The sequence below is a fragment of the Leopardus geoffroyi genome, chromosome A3 (assembly GCF_018350155.1).
Source record: "Leopardus geoffroyi isolate Oge1 chromosome A3, O.geoffroyi_Oge1_pat1.0, whole genome shotgun sequence".
Lineage (NCBI taxonomy): Eukaryota > Metazoa > Chordata > Mammalia > Carnivora > Felidae > Leopardus > Leopardus geoffroyi.
The window spans coordinates 107,095,693-107,120,656 of record NC_059336.1 but is presented as its reverse complement, the minus strand read 5'-3'; the positions used below and the strand labels follow the sequence as shown (position 1 = coordinate 107,120,656).

The following is a 24,964-nucleotide window of genomic DNA, read 5'->3' as shown; positions in this document are numbered from 1 at the left end:
AATTGGGAATGTGCAATGGTGGAGATATCCATATCCAAGGATCCACAAAATCCTCTCTCAGGGGCCGAACATGGACTGGGCTCTGAAAGCTGCCCTGGGCAAGGGGGATTCAAGTTGGGGCCCAACCCAGGAAGTATATCACTTTGCCTCACCATGCTCCATAGAGAAGTTAACAAATGAGTGTGTAGATGGTAACCGGGCAAAGGAGGGGCCTGGAGAAAAGAGGATGCTGCAGACCAAGGGAGAAGCATGTGTAAAGGAGCATGGAGAATGTATTGTGCGCAACAAATCTAAGTATGATTACAAAGAAGTATTTTCACTGAAAACAACATTTTGGCCCACTCCATGTCTCCGTGTTTGTAAGGAATAGAGGGTAGGACATAAGGACAGCCTTTAGAGTCATTCCTTGGAGTAGAGATGCTCAGGGAAGAATGGACACAGATTTCCAATCTGGCTAAACTATGTACCAACGTTCCTCAAGGTAAGTCCTTTTCCTCATTTGCACCTGCTCTGCTAGCCCTTAGGGGTGAAGATCCCAAGGGTTAGCAAACGGATCCTGCTAGGCATATTATTTTATGCCATTATTCTTTATCGAATGTACAGTGGCTAACCTGTTAGGTCAAGTTGGCTTGTAAAGAAGATTTTCACAAAAATTTTATATATTTAATAATAGTAACTAATAATAACAATGCACTTTGTTTGTAACACTAATTTACTTTAAAGTGCTATCTCATATTCATGATCTTAACTATCGTCAGTTTCTCCTAGCTTTTACACATCCATTTTTGGATGAGGTAGCTGAGTCACAGGTCTTGAACCCTCTGCTTCCTGATTTTTAAAATCAAATATAAATAAAACGCTTTTAATTTTATTTATTGATTTTGGTTTTTTTTTTTTCTTTAGAGAGAGAGAAAACTAGCAGGGGTGAGGGGCAGAGGGAGAGAGACAATCCCAAGCAGTCTCCACGCTCAGCACAAAGCCCGACCCGGGGCTCAATCCCACAAATTGTAGGATCACGACCTCACTAGAAATCAAGAGTCGGACACTCAACCAACTGAGCCACTCAGTTAAACAAAACACTTTTAAAGAATTAATGGTGGAGAAGTTTTGCATTATGTTTCTCTCTTTCTCCCTTCCTCTCCCTCACTGTTTCTCTCTCTCTTTCTCTCTCTCCCTTTCCCTCTCTTGCTCTCTCTTTCTCATGTGTATGTATGTGTGTGTTGAGAAAGAGTGAAATACACTGCCAGAGTAGGCTATTACCAACACAATTACAAATAGGAACCATTTACATTTGTAATTAGTTTTCAAATTACTTTCAAATGCTTTATCATGTCTGATGTGCCCAATAATGTTAAATGTCTCAGGTCTCATCTAGAGTCAAACAACTAAAGAGCAGTGGATCCAGGACAGGAATCAAGATCAACAAATGCCTTTGGAGGCAACCCTGGAAGTATTCAGTTCCCTATTTTATAAGACAAGCAGAGAAAAAAAGGGACTTGAAGTGGGAAAGCGCTATAAAGCATATGGTATTTTCTAATATTCCAGGAGGAAATAGTGCTGTTGCCACAATGGGCGACGATACATGTGTGTGATTCTCGTGGTGGCCAAGACTGACCATGGCTGGGATAAGCATAGAAATAAAACTAGAGGACAATGTCAAGGGTGCTTTTCACCACTCAGAAATCTAAACCGTGCCTACTTTAATGCTGTTACATATCAGGTTGTTTCAAAAAATCTAAACGAAAAGCAATCTTTCGTACCTTGTTAATATTTTCTTATCTGTTTATAGGTTTATTAGAAATGCCTGGAACTATTGTTGACGCCTGATAAATTCTTAAAATAAGGGAACCATGAAGTCAAGGTCTATTAAAATACTGTGAGGAAACCCTTGTGCCTAAGAAATTTACATTCCAATGTGCTGATCACATTCCTTTTCTTAATGAAGGAACATTTCCACTCAAGGGTTCCCACAAGAACAGCACTATAAATTTAAATTTTTTTCTGGTGGGCAAGAACTTGAAGCTGGTGGAATGTAAAATATATCGATTGATATCTGCATATAATAGAGTCCAGTCTTTATTATCCTTTCTCATGCAGGATAGAAGAGACAATACAGAACAGAGGCTATTAAAAACATATGTATTTTTATGCTAAAATAGTTTTGAAATCAGGGTACCAAATTCAAGGGGCCTGACTCAAAGAAAACTCAGTGTAAAGGTCTAGGTCATTTGAATATATCCTTATCCCATTTATTTGCTTATTATCTGTTTTCGTAAACTTAGGGCTAAAATGATGTACCATTTCACAACACTACAGGAAGAAAAAAAATGAATGATCTCTCTCCCCACCCCCTTTTTCTTTTTACATACTTATTCACATTTTCTTTAGGTCTAAAATATGATTGTTCTAACCTAAAATGCATCTCTGTCAACAGTCATTGGAGCAAATAAAGTATTTTCTTATGTCAGGGCATGATCTCCTACTTAATACTTTAATGATATTTAATACTTTAATTTTACGCTACTTTACAATTGTAAAGCGTTTTAGCATGTATGGTCTCAGTTCATCCTCACAGCAATATGCGAATAGGATGTGAAAGTCTCATCTGTTGCTCTTTCACTCTAAATGTTGAGACTCAGAAAGGACATGAGCCATGGTCACACTTACCCAGCCAGCAAAATTCAAATGCTCTAACTTCTAGTTTACTGCTCTCTCTATTACTTATATTTCCTTCCTGTGTATTGCTATCTTTATCATTCGCCTAAATAGTCATACCCAAATCTGGACCTGTCATTCAAGATATTTTCCAGTCTAGTCCAAACTTATTGTTTTCACTTTCTCAATGCTCCTTTGAACCATCCAATTCCATCAACGAGACTTCCTAACCCACAGACATCTCTGCCTCACCATGTGGCTACCTGCACCTGGGATGCCTTCTTCCAGTCTCCAGGCCCCAGCCCGATCTCTCCTGGCCTTCCATCCCCCGTGGTTACCGGGACCCTACCTGCTGCCACAGAGCCTCCACAAACACACCCCAGCAACAGATTTCTCTCTTCTCTGCACGTTCATCTTGCACTTTGTACTTTCATTCCTTGATTAGTAGACACTTGCTTTTAGATTTTCCATTCTGTAATGGTTTATGAATATTTATTTGTGTGTCCAACATAAAATGTCGACCCCAAACATTATACCCTTCCTTGCTGAAAAGAATGTGTGTTATACCCTTCTTTTTAACACACTGATTATTCCATGGTAACTGATCCTCAACACGTATATAAAGCTTGAGTGCAAATGTCAACAAAATAGGCAAACGAAGCTCAAAATCAAGATTTGCTGTAGATAACTTAATTATATTCTGGCAAATCAACTGATATTCCTTATTTGCTAGCATATTTTCTAGCAGTAAATTTAGATGCATACAATTGTTCCAATTCATGGGTATTTGGGGAGATCTAACACGATTTCATAATAGGTGCTTTAAATAGGCATTGAGATATAGAAGTAGAGTCATCAAGAATCTTTTTCCATAAAAATGACCAGCTAAACATTAAGAGTGTGGTGGACAAAAGAATGCCATCCCCCCAAAGAAAAGATGACTTACTATTTCAGTTGCTCTTTAAATGTGAAAGATCAGAGGGAACTTAAAAGACTTAGAGATTTCAAGATTAGATTCAGTATCACTGAATAACACTCATAGCTAAACTGTAATTTGGATTCACTGGTTTATATTTATCTCATCAGCTTGGTAAACAAAGGTAACTCTCCTTGTTACTGATTAAATGTATAATGATTAGGTGCTCCTGGACTTAAGGGCAATTATGTTTGGTATTTCCCATCGGTTTCTTTCCCCATAGCTATTATTATTATATGGGTTCTGTTAGAGCTGATAAGAAAATGCCTAATTAATGACTGGCCTTCCATTTTCCTTGTGTGATTTCACGGTTATCAAATTTGTTCAGGGAATCGACATAGTGATAAACCCCCAAACAAAACAGAACAAAACAAACTGAAAACACTTGGTAGTTAAGGCCCCAATGAAAATTTACCCTTATAATTGAAGCCAGCTCTCATCTCTTCTCAAAGGATACATACTCCAATCTGCGATCATTATCTCTACTAAAACATCAGCATTTCTCAGGTTAAACAAATTTGGTACATTTCAACAATTCAGCCATGCAGAAATGGAATTGTAGATGTGGATATATTGAAATGACATGGATAACTGTACTTGGTAGATTGTTAAATAACAAAAAGTCCATTTGCAAAGCAATTTATACAGCTGCAGTTCCTAACCTTTTTAGTTTTGAGACTTTTTACGTGGAGGACACCAGAAAAATTTTGTGTATGTGGATTATATTTATTCACAGTTACTAGAAATTAAAACTGAGAGGCGCATGAGTGGCTCTGTCAGTGAAGCGTCCAACTGTGGCTCAGGTCATGATCTGGAAGTTTGTGAGTTTCAGCCCTACATCAGGCTCTGTGCTGATGGCTCAGAGCCTGAAGCCTGCTTAGGATTCTGGGTCCCTTTCTCTCTCTGCCCCTCCCCTGTTCATGCTCTCTCTCTCTCTCTCTCTCTCTCAAAACTCAACATAAAAAATTTTTTAAAAAAGAAATTAAAACTGAGACATATTGAATACGCTTATTAAGTCATTTAACACAACAATAAATATAAATTACTTTTAGTAATAACATTTTATAAAAAATATTCTATTTTTATAAGTTAAATTATAACTTAAATTTATAAAATTTATGAAATTAATTTAGTGAGAATAGTGGCATTATTTTGCATCATGCAAAACTCTTTCATTTCTTGCTTCATGAAGGATTGCTGGATTCTCATACTTGCTTCTGCCTTCTGGCCTCAGTAAGTTCACTCTTGATTTGTGAGAGAATGAAAGTGAAGAAAGTAAATAATGTCTTAGTATTGTGATGAAATAGTTTTGATGTCATGAACTCCGTGAGAGGATCTGGGAGAGCTTCAAAGGTCCCTGGGCCATACCTTGAGACCCGTGGGCTGTCTGTGTCTATATACTTACCTCTGAACCTGTCTGTCTACCTATCGGTCCTCTATCTCCTTAGAGAAAGTTTTGGAAGAATTTTTACTCCTCAAATACTGCTACTACGACTGTCACAATATAGTGACAGCATCATTCATAGTTGAAATTTGGAGTGCTTGCTATGTTCCAGACATTGGGATAAACACTTAAAATGACATGTTCAGCCCTATGAGGCACATGATATCATTACAGGTAAGGAAACCCATTTTACAGGTGATGAAACATGATAATAAATACCTTGCCATTTAGCAAGTGGTAGAATCCAGGATTTTCCCTTAGCCATTTCTCTAGAACCCGTGTTATATGTTATCATGATAAATCTAAGAGATAATTAGTTAACAGAGCATTAAAGTGTGTGTGTGTGTGTGTGTGTGTGTGTGTGTGCATGTTCCTGCATACTGTTGAGTCTTTGCCTCTTTGCAAAAATGAGCCCTTTGAGGGCAGAAGAATGTCCAATGATTGATATTATCACAAGTTGTAAACACGTCAAAATTAGTGTTTTTTTTCTAATAAGTTGCTTTTATTTCCATTGATCTGAAAATATTATTTCCTGTTAGTACCCTGAGTGGAAAAGCTTTATATTTTAAGAACACAAAAATACAAGTTTTCATTTACTTTTAGAAGAAAGACTTTTAAACTCTTAGAATGCCAATAAATATATTTTTATGATTTATTGTAAAATAAGTTATTTGTGTCTATTTTTCCAATAAGAGTTCTGGCTTGTGGAGTATCTGTTTATTTCTCATTTTTTAAACTTAATTTTCCAGGTAATTATTCAAATATATAAATGATTCTTTAATCATTTAGAATAAGTTGTTTTAGATTTTGTAGTTCATCCATATAAACTATCAAATAAAGATGACAGTGATTAGTTTTACAATTAACATTAAAAAACAGATTTGACTTAAAATCAGTCCTAAATCTAGGGTCTAAATCAGCAGTTCATGTATCCCTAATAAGTGGTATATATTTCTGATGTATATGTGCATTTCTCTGGGCAATAGATCTATACATTTTATCAGGTTTACAAAGGGATCAGTGAACCAGAAAGGTTAAAAATCACTCCCTAGGGGCACCTGGAGGGCTCAATCCATCCAGCATCTGACTTTGGCACAGGTCATGATTTCATGGCTTAGCTTGTGAGTTTGAGCCCAGCATCCGGCTCTGTGCTGACAGCTCAGAGCCTGGAGCCTGCTTTGGATTCTGTGTCTTCCTCCCTCTCGTTTCCTCACTGCTTGCTCTCTCTCTCTCTGTCTCTCGAAAATAAACATTAAAAAAATTAAAAATCACTCCCTTGATAAAAAGTCAGTGCTTCATGAAAATAAAATTAAATTGTGTACTGTTCCTTAATTTCTGTCATATCAACGCTGAAGTATTCTCTTTGATTAAAAAATACTTTTCATAAATAATTATATATATATATATAATATATATATATAATAGGTAACCTTTCACATATATATAGAATCATCCGTCACAACAGGTGGTTTTTATAAAAAATTTTAAAAACCCAGTGGAAATAATAAAGGGAAAATAATCTAAACAGCTAACTAAAACACATACACACACACAAACACACACACACACCCCAAAAACCTTGAATTGACAGCTAAGAATATAGAGACATTTGAGATAAATTTCTACTTTAATTTGAAATACATTATATTTCCCATCATGTAATGGAATTCTGAAATATTATACCTCAAAAAAATCAATATTTTATAATTATTTGGTTTGACTAGGACCCATTATGAATGAAGTTATTTTTAAAGGCTGTTATAAATCCCCCTACTTTATTGCTAGGAGAAACTATTAGTTTTATGTTGATAAATGTTCTAATATAATTTTTGAAGAAAATCATCTTTCAAGGTGTTTCTAGAAACACGCTGTCCTTGAAAAAAAAATTCTCTTTTTTCAAACCTGCAAGTTAAAGCTGGGGATAAACCCTTCATTTTTTTTTTTTTTTTTTATGATCCGTTTTAACCTTTGAGATAATGAGTATAACATTTGCCTATTTTTTTAAGTACTATTTAAGAAAGGAGAATGTAAAATGTGGAAACTTCCAATTTTAGTCTCATTTTAACTGATATCTACCACATTTATTTCTACTAATTACTTCACCTTCATTATTCGCAAGAGGCAAAGATACCCAATAATAATTTCCCCTCATCAGCCTTGTCTTCCTTCTCTGCCACCCCCCAACTGATGGGAGTGTCAATACCCAATTACACTCCAAGTTATAGATAGTGAAGGGGATGAGGTGAGACTATGGCTTGGTGAATTACAAACATGTATCATTTCCAAAAGAACCTAGAGTTACACAAAATCCATGTTTGCATCCAGGTAAGTTTCCTGTCTCAAGCTACCATTTAGATGTACCGTTCAATCATTTAGCTTCCGGACCTATGGCCCAGTCAGAGAAGACAATGACTTCAATTTGGAAACTGTCGCTGAAATTGACCTCAAAAAATAATTCAAGGTTGTGGTGCTACAGCCTTTATACTCTCATTCTGTTGTTTTCAATGAAATTTCCCTTGTAAGACTGTTAAAGATTTATAGCAGTAATAACCCAGGTTTCAATTATTATTGAATTGCTTTCCATCATTAAATGTTATAAAAATGGTATTTCATGAATCTTTACACTTAAAGAAAATGTAGATTAATTGAAATTTATGCCTACATCTGAGTTTCTTTCCCACATTGAAGATGATGTTATAAAAATAAGACACTATCCCTTGTTTGTGTGTTGGCCACTTTCTCTCCTATTGCCAGGATAAGGAATGAGAAGGGCAGGGTGTACCCACGGGTAGATCCAGGCTTACAGCACTCAGTGTTTGTGATCTTGAAAGGAAGAGAGAGCTCTCTGACCCACATTCCATACATAAAAGACTGTGGTAGTCAATCAAGAATCTTACAGACTTTGCGGGAAACTTATTGTAGCCAGGGGGATAACATGACTGGCAGCCTACCAAATCCACACGGTTGTAGGAGGCCAGGCTGGTCAAGCATAAACAACAGATTGTACTCTAACAACCTTGTATTGAAACTGTGCTTTTCTCATAAGCAAGCTCTGTCTTGTTCAGGCTTTCTTGTAGCTTCTTAGACATCAGCAATGTATTCTTTCCCACCCACTCTTTTTCCTCTAATTGTGTAAAGCCAATTGTGTTACACTGGAAAGACTTTTTAAACTGGTTCTCCACACAGTCTGTACTTTCATTATAAACTTCTTTCTCCTCCTTCAAGAGCCTTTTCTACACATATTCAGAACAAACAAATAAACAAAACACAAAAACAAAATGACCCACCTCAACAAACCAAGGCCCACTTCTTTTTCTGAGTTTGCAGTCATTTGTAACGATTCTGTAGGGATTACTCTAAGGCATGTGTGAAAAGTTAAGAGTGGTGGATTCCTCATAATATTCCCTAAATGATCAGGGCAGACATCTGGAAATCATACTCTCACCTATGTGAAAGAAAGCATTCTGTAGGTGGTATAATGGAGAGTGTCGTACTTTTATACCTATTCAGGGTTAGCAGAGTAGAGCCTACTCAAGACTAATGGATATGTAGAATTATTTCCCCTGTTTTCTTATCACTAATTAGTAAACACATGTATATACTATATTAATATGAATGTCGCAGTTGGAAAAAAAGGAGTAATATACATATGATTCTCACCATGTAGAGTTATATGTATTTATCAGAGTTCTCCAAAGAAAGAGAAACAATAGGATGCATAAGGAACTGACTTACAATTTACAGAGGCTGGCAATCCCTAAATCTGCAAGCTGATTTCGTAAGCTGAAGATCAGGAGAGCTGATGATGTAGTTCCAGTCCAAACGCCAGCAGGAAGAACAAATATTTCCTTTTGAGTCCAAAGAGAAGAAAAAGGTGATGTTCTAGTTTGAAGGCCATCAGAAAGAAAAAATTCTTTCCTACTTGAAGGAGAACTAGCATTTTTGTTCTATACACACCTTCAACTTATTGGATGAGACCCACCCACATTATGGAGGACTATCTGCTTTACTCAGTCTACTGATTTCAATGTTCATCTCATCCAAAATTATTCTCACTGAAACACCCAAAAAATATTTGATCAAATATCTGGGCACCACATGGCCTTGGTAAATTTGACACGTAAAATTAACCTTCACAATATACACCCAAGATCTCTGATTTCCCTTCTGTGAAGTACAGATGATTCTCCACCCTCAATATTCTAAGTTTTCCAAATAGAGTTTGCCAGAAAATTTGCAAAAGTAATGCTAAAAAGTATTAGATGTTTTCTGAGAAATCAACAAACCTACAACTCCCAAAGACTCCTCTGTTGCAGATACCCTGCATTCTATAAGCCCAGAAGGCTCAGTGCCTTCTTAAATGCAAAATAGGCGTCCTTGGCTTGCTAATTCATATCATTTAACACAGGCGCTTTTTAACACTTAACACACAAAGTGTTGAAATATGACTTGTGCTAGCCTACGGCTTTGAGATCCCATCTCCAGTCAGTACTTTTACATCTCCAGTAGAGCTCAGTCCTCTGCTCCTCAAAACCCAATATCCTCTTTCGCTTTCTAGAATGTGTAAAGTTCAAGGATCATGCACAGATTCACTGACAAGTGTAGACCTTCTAAACACAGATGCCTGGTTTCCATTAGGCAAATGGCTGCCTCTTCTCATTTACCGTATCAGTATGCGTCTCAGTGGCAGATGATCACTCAACTCAGCAAGTGTGTGTTGGGGTGGTGGGTAACACATCGCCACATTCTGTGCAGCGTATAAAAAAGAATTCTCACTTTAGGGGCACCTGCGTGGCTCAGTCACTTGAGCATCCGACTTCAGCTCAGTTCATGATCTCACCGTGGTTCCTGCATTCAAGCCCCGCCTCGGGCTCTGTGCTGACAGCTCAGAGCCTAGAGCCTGCTTCAGATTCTGTGGCTCCCTCTCTCTCTGCCCTCCCCTGCTCGTGCTCTGTCTCTCTCTCAAAAGTATTAAAATTAAAAAAATATATATTTAAAAAAGAAAGAATGCTCACTTTGGAGTTAGCAGAACTGTGGCTAAGTTCTGGTTTTGCCAGTAGAGCTGCTTGGAAAATTAGGCATAGGACATCACTAGCATATCTTTAAAAAAGCAAATGCTTTCCTGTATCAATCTATCTCTCAAGTGAAGTTTAATAAGGAGAAATAAAGGAAAGTTCTTGAACTGTTTCTCTTAAAGATAAATCAGACTAATTTGTTGTGGCCAATGAGCCTATTATGATTTGCTTTGGTCTTAAATAACTTATTTCAGGTAATGCTTTGTTACAACATACTACTACTTAAAAAATTGTTTTTCATTGATATTCATCAGTTTTGACTCAAAGGTAACGTATGGCTTTAGTTGGATAACGTTCATTCCTAAATAAAATATACTTTGCTTAATTCATGATTTTGCTTTACTGTAAGGTCACCAGAAAATTTTCCAAGAGATTTGAGTTTTCTTCTTGTTCATTGCCAACAACAGTACATTTTTATGTAGCCTTTTATACTTGCAAAATGCTTCATCTATATGAATTCAAAAGATGTGATTTATAGTGGACAAAAATGTGTGAATCAGGGCACAGATTTCTCCTGGAGTCAAAGCTGCTGACCCTAAATATCTGGGAACAGATGTGTGTCTCCCTCCTGTAAACATTACAGTGAATGCTGTTATCTTCCATATCTTTAATCTAATAATCTAGTGAATGATTTGCCCTCACTTGGTGTTGCTTTGAGCTGAATACACATTATTCTTCAAACTCTATTTCCCAGAACAAATCACTGAATAAAAGGTCAGCCTGGCTTGAGTTATGTGAGCTGCTAATCCATTTGCCACTTCATAGTTATCATGTGATGGAAATTTACAGACTTTTCAGAAACAAATTCATGAGGAAAGTGTAACAAGAAGGGAAGGTTTAAATATATGTCACAGAATAAAGATTCAAAATGGCCCAGACAAACTACATCTTTTAGTTGAAATCGAGAAAAGGGATTTGATTTCTCAGAAATTCAGTTGAAAACGTAGGTGTTGGCTGTTTCTGTTACCGTGAGTTAAGAAAGTAAGGTGTTGCCCTGATTTGAACAATAACAAGAGGTGATAAGTCAGGTTTGGGCTTCTTTGGATAGGCAACTCGTTTAAAGGTACGTAGACCTCTGGTTTATTTACTTTCCTATTGTACAACCAAAGCCAGAGATGTTTTATCTTTGGGATTTTTGTCCACTGATGGTCAGCCTTGGTGTACTTGGCATTGCCTGGTTTCTAGGCTTTCCACTGCACAGACCAATGTAAAAACACAGTGTAGGTGATGAGGCAAGGATCATTGACACTTTGCTCTAGGGTGAACCCAGCCACAGCTTCTTAATGGGTTTTGACATCTCTTTAAGGTAGAAAATGCTTAACATAGGTGCTTTGGAGCTGGGCTTGCTCTTCCTGGGCCCCAATCTTTTTTTCTGCTATGTCTGATTCCTTCTTATCTCTGCTGGTACTAGCCAGTGAGGACAGAAATCTGGCTTTCAAACCTTGAATACGCTATCGATGAGTAGATTCTCATTCTCAGTGCATTTGGATTACAGATTATGTTCAGAAAGGGCTTCTTCCGAGGGCACCTGGGTGGCTCAGCGGGTTGAGCATCCAACCTGCCCTCAATTCATGATCTCGTCGTTCATGAGTTCCGAGCTCCAAGATGGGGTCTGTGCTGACAGCTCAGAGCCTGGAGCCTGCTTCAGATTCTGTGTCCCCCTGTCTCTCTGCCCCTCCCTGGCTCACACTCTGTCTCTCTCTTTCAAAAATAAGTACACATTAAAGAAAAAAGAACAAAAGAAAAAAAAGAAGAGGCTTCTTCCAGAAAACCAAGAATTTTCTTCCCTTTCTAATCTCAGAATGGTCAGCATCAATGTAAACATTTCTGCTAGCAGCACATTGTTAAGGCTACAAATAGTCAACGCTATCCAACATACTGAAAATTTCCTGCCAAATATCTTAATGTTATAGCCTTGTAGCATATGCTTTGATAATCAAGGAACAATAAACCACTATTTGAGAGAAAAAGAATTTAATAGCAAAAATGGTTGATTTTTAAACTGAGAATGCTCACTTTGCTGTTCCCTCCTAACTGCAACCCATTTGGTATTTAGGACATGTTACATGTAATCCCCTCTTTCTTGAGTCTAATTCTGTTATTAGTTAGGATGTTTTCATTTATAATTAGAGGAAGACTCCATTCCAATCTTTAAAATAATGAAAGGAAGGGGTGCCAGGGTGGCTCAGTCGGTTAAGCGTCTGACTTCAGCTCATGTCATGATCTCATGGCTCGTGAGTTCAAGCCCTGTGTCAGGCTCTGTGCTGACAGCTCAGAGCCTAGAGCCTGCTTTGGATTCTCTTTCTCCCTCTCTCTCTCTCTGACCCTTTTCTGTTCACATTCTGTCACTTTCTCTCAAAATAAATAAATGTTAAAAAAATTTAAAAATAAAAATAAAATAAATAAAATGATGAAAGGAATTAATTTTTTTCATTAACTTAAAAGCTCAAGTGTCAAGGTAATAATTTGATAACTGTTCTTTTTTTTTATTTTTTGATAAATGTTCTGAACTCTCTTTCTTGTTGACTGTTTTGTTTCCCTCATGATAACAAAATGGCTGCAGTTCTATGATTCACACTTATATCTGTATCCCACATTGTCTAGGATGAGAGAGAGAGAGAATTGGTTTCCCAGAATTACCAGAAAACAAGCTGAGGGTCATTCTGAATATCACATGCTCATCTCTGAACACATGGTCTCCCTTAAGTTGGGTCACATGTTCCTCCCCTTCAGCTTCCCTGGAATGACATGATCTATAGCAGATATCTATGTCAATACAGAGATATCCATTTCATTATAGAGACCAAAAGATAGTGCTTTGTATAACGAGGGTCTGTATACCATGTTCTATAAGGGCTGGATGAGTATTAAGGTGGCGGTGAATCTGTAGACTGAGTTCATGGTTTCAAAACAATATAGGACACATATTCGACGAAATTACAATAAAAATTAATACAATCTCAGGCTGTATACATAAGGTACATATCGAAAACAGAAAAAGTTCTAGCCTTAGTTTTAATTTATGCTGGCTAGCCTCAACTTAGAATGCTATTTTTGGAGCTAGTGTCACAATTTATAAGTAACATAATACAGATTGTGAAGCAGGCGAGTAGATGTTTTAAAAATGTCATGTAAGTATCATGGCCAGAAAATCATGTTTTAGCATTTACTGAATACACAATGCTCACGTCCGTCCAATTTCATTTCTGTGTGCGTGAGTGTAGGCTTCAGCCATACACATATGTCATTTTATATTTTTTTATATATTATATATTTATTTTCTCTACTTACAAAAGTAAATGTATGAAAGACTGCAGAAATTCGAATAATATTCAACTATATGAAGCAAGCAAAACGCTTTCCTTTTCATGTTTAAAAAAAGTTTATTTATTTTAAGAGACAGAGAAAGAAGTGTGCATGAGCGGGGGAGGGGCAGAGCAAGAATCCCAAGTACGCTCCATGCAATCAGCGCAGAGTCTGGTTCAGGACTCCATCTCACGAACCATGAGATCACGATCTGACCGGAAAAAAAGGGTTGGACGCTCAACCGACTGAGTCACCCAGGCACCCCACGCAAGCAAAGCTCTTGTTGTTTACAATATAGTTTCTGTCCTTAGAGGTATAATCCATATACTTATTTTGGTGATTATTGTGTTTTGTAACATTTTATAAAATATGAGAATAATTTATTAAAAACATATGAATTTTAAAGAAACCACATATACAAACCATCATCCAGTCTAAATAAATTTTAACATTTTACAGTATTTTTTTCAGATATATTTTTAAAACATAAAAAAAAATCCAGATCCTTATGAAAGGGTCTTTTAATAGCTCCCTGGACACTAATCACTTGCCTTTCCCCTAAATTAATCCCAAACAGATTTTGGTATGTAAGCTTCCCTCAATGATTGTTTTGCCAAAAATGTACATGTGTGTTTTAAAATTTAAACACATACTTTTTAGATTTAGTGACTTTAACCCAAGTAGCTTTCGGTCCATCTATTTTAATTATTGAACACATTCAGCTGTGGGATTATGTCATAATATACATTGTTCTCCTTCTCAATGGATATTTAGATTATTTATAATTTTTCACTATTTCAAATAACTCAATTTATTTTACATAAAGATAGTGGACCAATTTGGATTAATTCCAGCAGTGAATGAGAGTTACTGTTGACTCACACATTTGTTACATATTTGATGGATGTGACTTTAGTTAATTAAATTTTATGGTGCTTTTTACTAGTTAAATTGAACATTTTTTCTTGGCCATTTGAATTTTGTCTCTACGAATTCAAACCTTTGCTTGTTTTTTATGTTGTTTTAACTTTTCTTATTGATTTATAGAAGTTAGTTGTATTTGTTGGCAGTTTATCTTCAGTAGCTGATGTGTATTAAAAATAATTGTATGTGCCCCCAACTTGGTGGCACCCAAATATATAAGTGAATTAATAATAAATATAAAGAAACCCATTGCTAATAATACAATAATAGTAGGGGACTTTAACACCCCACTTACACCAATGGACAGATCATCTAAGCAGAAAATCAACAAGGAAACAATGGCTTTGAATGGCACACAAGACCAAATGGACATAACAGATACATTCAGAACATTTCATCCTAAAGCAGCAGAATATATACATTCTTCTAAAGTGCACATAGAACATTCTCCAGAATAGATCACATACCGGGTCACAAATTAGCCCTCAACAACTACAAAATGATTGAGATCATACCATGCATATTTTCGGATCACAATACTATAAAACTTGAAGTCAACCACAAGAAAAAAGTTGGAATGGTCTCAAATACATGGAGGTTAAAGAACATCCTACTAAAGAATGAATGGGTTAACCAGGAAATTAAAGAAGAAATAAAAAAATATATGGAAACAAATGAAAATAAAACCATGACAGTCCAAACCCTTTGAGATTCAGCAAAGGCAGTCCTAAGAGGAAAGTATATTGCAATTCAAGTCTATCTCAAGAAGCAAGAAAGGTCCCAAATATACACCCTAACCTTACATGTAAAGAAGCTAGAAAAGAAATACCAAATAAAGACTAAAGCCTTCAGAATAAGGGAAATAATAAAGATTACAGCAGAAATAAATGACATAGAAACAAACAAAAAACAGGAGAACAGATCAAAAAAACCAAGAGCTGGTTCTTTAAAAGAATAAACAAAACTGATCAACCCCTAGTCAGACTCATCAAAAAGAAAAGAGAAAGGACTCAAATAGATAAAATCACGAATAAAAGAGGAGAGTTCACAACCAACACCACAGAAATACAAACAATTGTAAGAGAATACAGTAAAACCTTGGTTTACGGGCATAATTCCTTCTGGAAACATGTTTATAATCTAAAGCAATTGTATACCAAAGTGAATTTCCCCATAAGGACAAATAGAAACTCAGATGATTCATTCCACAGCCCAAAAAATATTCACATAAAAATTATTACATACCGTAATATAATTTAAATAATAAAGAAAATAGAAAATATAAAGAAAAGTAAAGAAATTAGCTTGCACTTACCTTTGAAAACTTTTGCGGCTGGTGTGAGAGAAACAAGAGAGCGGAGGGTTACTGTGTAGGACGACTTTCACTATCACTAACGAAATGACTGCTATCTATTGACTCAATGGAATCTTTTCCTTTTCGTGCAACTTTAACAAGGAACCTCTCCAATGACACTTGCTTTTGCCTCCTTTTGAGGCTTCCTCAGAAATGTGACATTGCATTGTCATTAAACAGATTCGTTGCTCACACTGCTACAGCCTTATTTGGGTGGTGCATTTCTACGAAATTTTGCACTGTTTCCCACATTTTACACATCTTCCTAATCTCATTTGAAGTGAGATTCTCCTACTTCTCCTCCTCTTCTGCAGATGAGATGCAGACATAAACTTCTTATAAAATCTTGCAAATCTGGCCACTCATATACCGTGTTCATACTTCTCAACGATTTCCTTCTTAACTTCCATTGTAATCATTTCCTTCTTCTCCCTGTCTTTTTTTCCAACCTTTGGCTGCATGGGGGCCATTGTATACTCTTGCACGGATGTTTACAATACAGTATTAATCAACTCTTGTCATATACTGTATTTAATGTAACTGGCAATGAGGCAGCAGAGGAAAGGGTCTACAGCTGCAGGCAACCCGAGCTACAGTGAAGCAAAGCATTCCTAAGCATACTCTTGTATGGAAAAGCAAAGGATTGTCCATAGGTGCCTTAAAGTGGCAAAAAATACACTAGTGTCAGTTGTGGGCACCTTCCAACATTCTGAAAAAAAAATCACTGATTTCTGGCAAACACCTTGGTGAAACTGAGCATCCAAATATGGGAGACAATCACCCACAATCCTGCAGTGAGCGAGAGAGAGAAGAACCACTGGCTCAGTTATGACCATGTGACATTCAGTGTCACATACTGCCTGCGTTGCATGACATCGCTCGTTTATCAAGTTAAAATTTATTACAAATGTTTGCTAATCTTGCAGAATGCTCACAGAACAAGTTACTCACAATCCAAGGTTTTACTGTAATATGAAAAATATATGCCAACAACTGGGCAATCTGAAGAAATGGACAAATTCCTAGAAACTCACAAACCACCAAAACTGAAATAGGAAGAAATAGAAAATTTTAACAGACCCATAACCAGCAAAGAAATTGAGTGAGTCATCAAAAGTCTCCCAACAAACAAGAGTCCTGGGCCAGATGACTTCCCAGGGGAATTCTACCAGACATTTAAAGAAGAGTCAATATCTATCCTTCTCAAAATGTTCCAAACAACAGAAATGGAAGGAAAGTGTCCAAACTCATTCTATGAAGCCAGCATTACCTTGATTCCAAAACCAGACAAAGACCCCTCTATAAAGGAGAATTACAGGCCAATATCCCTGGTGAACTTAGATGCAAAAATTCTCAACAGGGTAATAGCAAACTGAATTCAAAAGTACTTAAAAGAATTATTCACCATGATCAAGTGGGATTTTTTTCCTGAGCTGCAGGGCTGGTTTAGTAATCACAAATCAATCAAATGATATACTACATTAATAAAAGAAAGGATAAGAACCATATGATTATGTCCATAGATGCAGAAAAAGCATTTTATAAAATGCAGCATCCATTCTTGATAAAAAAAAAACCCTCAACAAAATAGGGATAGATGGAATACACCTCAACATCATAAAGGCCATATATGCAAGACCCACACCTGATATTATCCTCAATGGGGAAAAACTGAGAGTCTTTCCCCTATGGTCAGGAACAAGACAAGGATGCCCACTCTCACCATTACTATTTAACATAGTACTTGAAGTCTTAGCCTCAGCAATCAGACAACTAAAAGAAATACAGGGCACACAAATCAGCAAAGAAGTATTCAAACTTTCACTATTTGCAGATAACATGATACTCTATGTAGAAAACCTGAAAGACTCCACCAAAATATTGCTAGAACTAATACATGAATTCAGCAAAGTCATGGGATATAAAATCAATGTACAGAAATCTGTTGCACATTTATACACCAATAATGAAGCAGCAGAAAAAGAAATCAAGGAATTGATCCCATTTACAACTTCACCAAAAACAGTAAGATACCTAGGAATAAACCTAACTAAAAAGGTAAAAACTCTGTACTCTGAAAACTATAGAAGACTTTTGAAAGAAACTGAAAGGATAATAAAGAAGGAAAAGCATTCCATGCTCATGGATTAGAAGAACAAACATTGTTAAAATGGCTACACTACCTGAAGCTATCTAAGCAGTCAATGCAATCCCTATCAAAATAACACCAGCATTCTTTGTAGAGCTAGAACAAACAATTCTTAAATGTGTATCGAAACAGAAAAGACCCTGAATAGCCAAAGCAATCCTGAAAACAAAACAAAACAAAACAAAACAAAACAAAACAAAACAAGAGGCATAATGATTCCAGATTTCAAGCTATATTACAAAGATATAGTCATCAAAACCGTATGGTACTGGCACAAAACCAGGCACACAGATCAAGGGAACAGAATAGAAAACCCAGAAATGACCCACAACTGTATGGTCAACGAATCTTTGACAAAGTAGGAAAGAACATCCAATGGAAAAAAGATAATCTCTTCAGCAAATGGTATTGGGAAAACTGGATGGCCACATGCAAAAGAATAAAGAAACTGGACCACTTTCTTACACCACACACAAAAATAAATTCAAAATGAATGAACGACCTAAATGTAAGACAGGAAATACTAGAGGAGAACACAGGCAGCAACCTCTTTGACCTCGGCCAGAGCAAGTTCTTACTAGACACATCCACAAAGGCAAGGGAAACAAAGGCAAACGTGAACAAATGGGACTTTATCAAGATAAACAATCTCCTGCATAGCGAAGGAAACAATCAACAAAACTAAAAGACAGCCTATGGAGTGGGAGAAGATATTTGCAAATGACATATCTGATAAAAGGCTAATATCCAAAATCTATAAAGAACTTATCAAACTCAACACTCAAAAAACAAACAACCCAGTTAAGAAATGGGCAAAAGATATGAATAGACACTTTTCCAAAGAAGACATCCAGATGACTAACACTCACATGAAAAGATGCTCAATATCACTCATCATCAGGGAAATACAAATCAAAACCACCTCACACTTGTCAGAATGTTTAAAATTAACAACACAAGAAGCAACAGGTGTTGGTGAGGATGTAGAGAAAGGGGAACCCTCTTGCACTGCTGGTGGGAATGCAAACTGGTGCAGCCACTCTGGAGAAGAGTATAGAGGTTCCTTAAAAAACTAAAACTAGGGGCGCCTGGGTGGCGCAGTCGGTTAAGCGTCCGACTTCAGCCAGGTCACGATCTCGCGGTCCGTGAGTTCGAGCCCCGCGTCGGGCTCTGGGCTGATGGCTCAGAGCCTGGAGCCTGTTTCCGATTCTGTGTCTCCCTCTCTCTCTGCCCCTCCCCCGTTCATGCTCTGTCTCTCTCTGTCCCAAAAATAAATATAATAAAACAAAAAACAAAACAAAAAAAAAACTAAAACTAGAACTACCCTATGATCCAGTAATCGCACTACTAGGTTTTTCCCATGGGATAAAAATACAAATTTGAAGAAGGACATGCACCCTGATGTTTATAGTGGCATTATCAACAACAGCCAAACTATGGAGAGTCCATTGGCTGATGAATGGATAATGAAATATTATTCAGCCATCAAAAAGAATGAGATCTTGACATTTGCAATGACATGGATGGAGCAGAGTGTATTACGCTATGCAAGATGAGTCAGTCAGAGAAAGACAAATACCATATGATTTCACTCATATGTGGAATTTAAGAAACAAAACTGATGAACATATGGGAAGTGGGGGAAAGAGAAAATGGAAACAAAGTACCAGAGACTCTTAATGATAGAGAACAAACTATGGGTTGATGGAGGGAAGTGGGTGGGAGATAGGCTAGATGGGTAATGGGTACTAAGGACGGCACTTGTGATGAACACTGGGGGTTGTATGTAAGTGATGAATCACTGAATTCTACTCCTGAAACAAATGTTGCACTGGATGTTAACTAAAATTTAAAATTAAAAAAAATTTAATGTATGTTTATTCTTTTTTTTAACGTTTATTTATTTTTGAGACACAGAGAGACAGAGCATGAACAGAGGAGGGTAAGAGAGAGAGGGAGACACAGAATCTGAAACAGGCTCCAGGCTCTGAGCGGTCAGCACAGAGCCCCACACGGGGCTTGAACTCACGGACCGTGAGATCATGACCTGAGCCGAAGTCGGACGCTTAACCGACTGAGCCATCCAGGCGCCCCAATGTATATTTATTCTTGAGAGAGAGAGAGTGACAGAGCATGAACGGAGGAGGAGCAGAGAGAGAGGGAGACACAGAATCCGAAGCAGGCTCCAGGCTCTGAGCTGTTAGCACAGAGCCCATTGCAGGGCTCAAACCCACAAACGGTGAGATCATGACCTGACCTGAAGTCAGATGCTTAACCGACTGAGCCACCCAGGCACCTCCGAGAATTTTAATTTAAAAAAATGTTCACAAAAATAATTTTATCCAAAGAATAGCTTTTTCTTTATATTTATTTAAGAATGCTTTCCTTGTGAATATGTTTTTTCATGTTACTGAATTCCAGCTTACCAATCTTTTCCTTGATGTTTACATCTCTTGCTCCTCTGTGATACACACTAGAATGAAGTGTGTGTCTTTACACTGCTTTCAATGCTTCTGCCTTTTCCCCCTTGTCATAACAACACCCAAGGTCAAAGTTACATCCAAAATGCATTTTTATTCATCTTGTTATTTTTTCTGATGTCCCCCTCACGAATGGGCTCCCTGAGAATAACTATAGTTTTAGCAACACTGAAACTTCTTAACGTCTCTACGCAGAAGACAGGGGCCCACCAATTACCTGATGAATATTAATAGTTTCCCTGATATATTCTTGGCTGGCAGAAAAAGAGACTGAAGATGTTGATTTAAGGTGCTGAATAGCTCAGGGTTGGCACTTAGTCTTTTGACAGTTCATCAGCGGTAAAGAAATGATCCCTACGTCATACTGACAAGAGAATATCAAACAACAAGAAGACCTGGACAGGAAAGAATCATTGCGGGGATTACTGATACTTAGCCTTGAAAGAATAGAAGCCTTGGAGGCAGTGGGGCTTGATAGTCATCTGAAAGTAAGTAAGTGATGTGGAAGAGGAAGACCTTCTCTGTATATCCTTAGCGACTTGGAGGATAGATCATTGGGCAGAACTGGTATCAAGGTACCTGCCAGTCTGGTGTCAGAAAAAGCTTTGCTGCCAAAAAACATGAATGAATATGAGTGATTTCAAAAACATCACTGGAAATGGTGACTCAAAGACCAAATGACCTTTTCTTCTGGAGGACTGTAGATTTTGGATGGAGGACTGTGCTTTTTCCACTTTAGGATTACAGAAAAATAAAAGAGCTATAATGTTCAACAATTAAAGGGACTCCCGGGGGGAAGTGAAGAACTCCCTCTCTTTCAAGTATGAAAAGCAAACAAACTCCTGAGAGGTGCAAAAGAGAATGTTTCTCTGGCTTGTAGAATATTTTGATAAATATAATAATTCTTTCTTCCAAACTCTATTTATATACTCCCCATTCAACCCGTAAAGAAAATAGTTATTCAGGAATGGGTAGCATGAAATCAGAGAGATAAATGAGTACTATTGTAAACTATTATAAAACAATGATGCCTGCACTGGATACTCAGATTATATTTTATAAATTAATGTAATCTCAGGAATGACTAGGACAGGGGTTAGCTACAGATATATTTTTATCACATTGGACTGGCTTCTTTAGTTCTTCTAGATTCCCTCCAGCATAGATTTTAGTAGTATGTAAATTTACATTCCTTATACTTTAGTACTGTTAGATTAAATTAACTAAATTGACATGATGCTTTCTGGCACTTTAAGGGCTTCAGTTCAGAGTAGCTATACTGTTTATTTCCTAAAGAACTAAATTTTTCATACTCCACTTTTGTAGTAAGTGAATTTAGGTAGAACCCAAATGTATGACCTATACCAGAAACAAAAATCTAATTTGTTTTCTCACTTCAAGGCACAGCCCTGTGGCAACTAGACCAATGATTTAGCAGAGCTTCTTACTGTGATGGAAAAGTTCCATGTCTGTGCTATCCATATGGTAGTCTATCTCTAATAAGCTTTTGAAATGTGGCTAGTGTTACTAAGAAACTGAATTTTTAATAGTATTTAATTTATTAACTGAAATCTAACTACATATAGCCACAGAAGCTATGTATTGGACAGGAAGGCCTGAACAGATTTCCCAGAGGTCCTTTCAGATAGAACCCCTAACTTTTCCAGGCACCATATCTAAGACTTACCCAGAATTTCAGCACTCCTACTTGAGTTTCCTAATACTTCATATCAACTGGAATATGAAGGTAGAGAAATGAAGTGAATTTTGCTAGTTTTCAACATCTTTGACATTTCAGTGACAAGGTTTTGCAGGCAATACCATATGTGTTTGAATATACACATGATCTATCAAAAATATTGTCTCATATTTCTCAAGTTTACAGATTAAATATTCTCTATCACATCCAATTAGAACAAAAATATGAGGTGGGCAAGGCAAGGATTTTTGCATTTACAACAAATGAGAAAATAAACTCAAACAGATATTCTTTCTTGAAATCACATATTTAGTGGTAGAGGCAGGACTGCTTTCATCCATTTATTCAATCATAAAATATTAATTGGGACTTTGCAGTGCGATAAATACTGGGTAGGCCTTAAATATTCAGCATCTAGTGAGAAATTTACTACTTATATAACTAGATATATTTAACTTTGCTTAATTTTTAGTTGGGTATTTACTGAAGCAATTCTTGGTATGGCCTGTGAACATTTCTTCAAATTAATTTTATTACTTTATGAATGGGACAAGCATTAAATGGAATGCTTCCAAAGGAAATGGAATAAGTAAATAGATTTTAATGAGAGAATTAGAATTGTTTGAGTGTTTCTATCGTTCTGTTAGTCGTGGGAAGTATAAGGATAAATGACAGAGAATTCCTCTGTAATCCTTAAGATTCTTAAAGGCAAGGACCCTGAAGTTTTCATTATTTTATCAGAATATCTGAACAACAGTGGGAACTTAATATGTTAAACAAATGCATAGTTTTTTACTTCAAAAATGTATAGTCCAGGGTGAAGACATATTTAAACTATAATAATATGCAATGAGAAAGGCACACAGTCTGGTAGGATCTATTCTCTAAAGCTTTATGTATTCATTAAGGACTGATCTTGGAAAATCTCAGTAGTAGATACAATTTCTTCAATCATCATATATATATATATACATATATATACATATATATATATAATTGAATATATATAATTAAACATATATGTTTATGTTTACATATACATATACATATGTTTATGTTTACATATACATATACATGTACATATACATATTACTTACATATGCGATTTCCACCTCTTAATTCTTTTCCACTCATTTTTTAATATGGTAACGGCCCTGTGTTATCCCAATGTCTCATTGGGCAGCTCTTCACAATCTGCCTCTCTAGTATGTCAAACTAGATGTTCTTAACTTGATTTCTTCAGCTCATAGGAAATCTATTAACTGTAATAGTAAACTTTAAGACAGTAGAGCATTAATCCTCTGAGGGATATTTACAGTACGTTCATTTGGTCATCATGACTTTTGTTGATCCAAAAGAATGCATTATGGACATTTTCCATGGGAAACATTTGAAGGCTTTCCCAATGATTCACATATCTCAGGAATAGGTAATTGCTTATCTTTCTTTGACTGAGGCCAGCTCTGGAAAGGGACTTTGAAAACCTGTATTTTCTTTGAGCTCTAATTCATGACATAAGGTCATTAATTATTTTCTGTACTTCAATTTCTCAGTCTAAAATGAGAATCTTATCTAAATTTAACTTCTCAGGGCATAGTGCAGATTAATTAGATAACATACAGTGAACTATTCCTTCAGAAGATTATCATTAGTAAAGGTCTATGTGGGAAATCCTCCCTATTCTACTGCCAAATCACAAATGCATAAACAGATAATTATAATCTGTCTCTATTAAGACTGTGAAGATTTGTCTCCAGTGGTTCTGATCAAGGACTCAATCAAACAATAAATGCTAATCTCTTCTTGTTAAATTGCCATAGTCCTTAACTGAGAATTTATTTCCATCTACTCATAGGCAGGTTGTAATTTTTGAATTTAAGGGTATGTTCTGGGGTGCCTGGGTGGAGCAGTGGGTTGAGTGTCTTGCTCTTTATTTTGGCTCAGGTCCTGATCCCAGGATCATGGGATCAAGCTCCATATCGAGCTCTGCGTTGGGCTCTGTGCTGAGTATGAGGCCTGCCTAAGCTTCTCTCTTTCTCTCCCTTCTGCCCCTCTCCCTGACTCATGCTCTCTCTGTCTCTCTCTTGCTTGCTCCGTCTAAAAAAAAAAGTATCATCAACACTTATTCCCAAAAAAAGCAGAAGCTTTCTTTAGTATCTAAATGCTCTGGGTGTATGCATATTATCCTTAACTTGGTCAAAGTAGTCTCTAAGTTTAACAGTGAACTCATTTGCTAACAATTTTTTGTAGCCTTTTCAATGCATTTGGAGGCCCTATTTCTTATAGAAAATCTCCAAAAGTATTTCCCTCAGTATCTACCTCAAAGGACCTTCATTTTATGAAACAGTTATGACTAACATAAGATCTCATTTCTAATGTTACTTACCTATTAATACATAAACTACTGTATGCATTCATTCACATAGTCATTCTACACACTGGCATAATTAATTTTGATGGGTTTGGTAAAATTATGTGTGATGAAGAGAAGTTCTTCTTCTCCTGCCCCTCCTCCTTCTTCCTTCTTTTTTTCACATCCTTCTCCTTCTTCTCTTTCTCCTTTCACTCTCTCCCCTTTTTAAAACTTCACACAAGGACATTTCTTGATTCAGATTACAGAAAATTCTGTTATTTCCAGCTGTCAGATTGCTCCCTGATTCTCAGGTCACAACTAGTTTCTGACTCTGCAGTGTGGTCATGAATCCCATGACTATGGTCTCTTGAGCCATCTGCTTTTATTTATTTATTTATTTATTTATTTATTTATTTATTTATTTAGGGGAGACAGAGTGCAAGCAGGGGAGGGGCAGAGAGAGAGAGTGAGACACAGAATCTGAAGCAGGTTCCAGGCTCCGAGCTGTCAGCATAGAGCCTGACGCGGGGCTTGAACCCATGAAGCACA

The 24,964-nt window shown here is 36.7% G+C and overlaps 1 pseudogene; it reads left to right on the top strand.

Annotated features, from left to right (window-relative positions):
• The first annotated feature begins 417 nt into the window (after nt 1-417).
• LOC123581422 overlaps nt 418-24,964 on the top strand; it is a 168,705-nt pseudogene continuing 144,158 nt past the window's right edge.